The sequence below is a fragment of the Hyaena hyaena genome, unplaced genomic scaffold (genome assembly GCF_003009895.1).
Source record: "Hyaena hyaena isolate Hyena2069 unplaced genomic scaffold, ASM300989v1 scaffold_923, whole genome shotgun sequence".
Classification (NCBI taxonomy): Eukaryota; Metazoa; Chordata; class Mammalia; order Carnivora; family Hyaenidae; genus Hyaena; species Hyaena hyaena.
The window spans coordinates 508,541-511,559 of NW_024081556.1; positions in this window are offsets into that span (position 1 = coordinate 508,541).

The window sequence follows — 3,019 nt, forward strand, 5'->3', positions numbered from 1 at the left end:
GGACAGTTTGTTAATTTAAAGAGAGGGTTCACTTTAAAAAAAAAAAGTCAAAATAAGAGAAGAAGCAACTTCTGCCAATCAAGAGCCAGCAGATGTTAGTTCCCAGACACCAGTAAGAAAATCATTGAGAAGAAAGGATATGTCTGCCTCAACAATTTTTTAATGTTTATTTATTTTTGAGAGAGACAGAGTGTGAGCAGGAGAGGAGCAGAGAGAGAGGGAGACACAGAATCCAAAGCAAGCTCCAGGCACAGAGCTGTCAGCACAGAGCCGTCAGCACAGAGCCTGATGAGGGGCAGGAACCCACAGACCATTAGATCATGACCTGAGTCAAAGCTGGATGCCTCCCCGACTGAGTCTCCCAGGCGCCTCTGCCTAAACAATTTTTAACACTGATAAAAGTGCCTTATTCTGGAAAGAAAATGCCACAAAGGATTTTATTAGTAAGAAAAAGAAGCAAGCACCAAGATTTAAGGCAGTAAGGAATAGGCTAACTCTATCAAAAAGTGCAAATGTAATGAGGTGTATGATAAAGACTGCCCTTATCTATAAAGCTGCTACACTCCAGTCTGGAAGGGAAAAGACAAACACCAGCTGCCAGGCTTTGGTTGTACAAGCCCTGAACAATAAAAACACTTTTTCTGAATTGGTTCCAACAGGAAGTCAGAAAATACTTTGCCATTAAAGGACTGACTTTTGAATTTATTTTGATATTGGACAGTGACTCTGGCCACCCAGAAACCCATGAGTTTAATAAAAAAAAGGTACCAAAGTGGCCTACTTGCCCCAAACACAATATCTCTAATTTAGTCTATAAATTAAGAAGTCATAAGGACATTTAATGCTCATTAGACATGGTATTCTATGGAAAGGATGATCCTGATGGAAAAACATTATGAAAGTCAGGAAAGATTATACCATCACAGATACCATCATTGTTATAGAAAAAGCCATAATAGCCATGAAGCCTAAAACAAGAAATTCCTGCTGGAGAAAATCTGTGTCTAGATATTGTACACAATTTCACAGGATTTACGACAGCCAATCAGGAAAATCATGAAAGAGATTGTATATATGTCGAAAAAAAAAGTTAGGGGGTAAAGGGTCTCAAGATATGAATCTTGAAGAAAGCCAACAACTAAGAGATACCACACCAGAGGAATTAACCGAAGACAACTTGCTGGACTTGAGTGCTTTTGAACCAATGCCAAATGATGAGGAAGAAGACCTAGAAGTGGCGCCAGAAAACAAATTGACATTATTCAAGCAAAAGGTTCTGATTATTTAAGCCTTGTGAGATAGACCATTCTATGGTACAGACACTGAAACTAAAGAAAACAGCAGAAGAATTGGTATTGTAAAGAAACATTTTAAAGACATGAAAAAGCAAAAAAGCCAGATAGAAATTACAATATTTTTTCAGAAAGTTACACAGAGTGTGACCTCCTTTCTTGCCTCCCCTGTCACCTCCTTTATCACTTCGGTCTCTGCTGCCTCTTCCACCCTCGAGGCAGTAAAACCAACCCCTCCTTTCCCACCTCCTCAGCCTAGTCAATGTGAAGATACCAAGGATGAAGACCTTTATGATGATCCACTTGCATTCAATGAATAGTAATTTTCCTAAATATTCATCATGTTAGAATCATGTGCAGGACTTTTAGGGAAGTGGGTAGCCTACCCTTGTGTAGACATGTTTAATATAAAAGTAACAGTATAGTCATCTTCTTACTGTTTTATAACTTTACTCTCAAAGAATTACCTCACTATTCATTTTAACTCTCATATAATTAGAGAATCTGCCTATCACACTATCATCACAGTCGAGTGATTTGTTTAATGTAATAACGTTTCCAACATTGTATTATGAATATGACTAATACTGTATGCCATAAAACTTTTTTTTAACAATTCATGTGTTAGGGTAGGCTACCATGATGCAAGCATATTGATTATGCTAAAGCATAATAAAACCATTATATTCCTGTTTCTTCATTATCAATGCATGAGTTATGCCTGAAAATAAATATGAATTTTTTTATATTACATTTTTATTTTTGATGTGTATTTTTAGTAGTACATATAACATCTACAGTGCTTTATATCCTATAACACAGTATTGATATAGGTACTGACAATGTATCTTATGAAAAGATCATGTAAATTTAGTTTTGATCAATATAATACAGTATTATAAATGTATTTTCTCTTCCTTATGATCTTCTTAATATTTAATTTTCTCTAGATTGCATTAAGAATACAGTATATAAAAACCATATGATCCTGTCAATAGATGCAGAAAAAGCATTTGACAAAATACAGCATCCCTTCTTAATAAAGACTCTAGAGAAAGTCGGGATAGAAGGAACCTACCTGAACATCATCAAAGCCATCTATGAGAAGCCATCAGCTAACATCATCCTCAACGGGGAAAAGCTGAGAGCTTTCCCCCTGACATCAGGAACACGACAGGGATGTCCACTATCACCACTGTTGTTTAACATAGTGCTGGAAGTCCTAGCATCAGCCATCAGACAACAAAAGGAAATCCAAGGCATCAGAATTGGCAAAGAGGAAGTCAAACTTTCCCTCTTCGCAGATGACATGATACTCTACATCGAAAACCCGACAGACTCCACCAGAAGCCTACTAGAACTGATCCAAGAATTCAGCCAAGTTGCAGGGTACAAAATCAACGTACAGAAATCAGTTGCATTTTTATACACCAATGATGAAGCAACAGAGAGAGAAATCAAGAAAGTGATCCCATTCACAATTGCACAAGAAAGCATAAAATACCTCTGAATAAACCTAACCAAGGATACAAGAGATCTGTATGATGAAAACTATAGAAAACTTAGGAAGGAAATTGAAGAAGACACGCAGAAATGGAAAAACATTCCATGCTCATGGATAGGAAGAATAAATATAGTTAAGATGTCATTACTCCCCAAAGCACTCTACACATTCAATGCAATTCCAATCAAAATTGCACCAGCATACTTCTCAAAACTAGAACAAA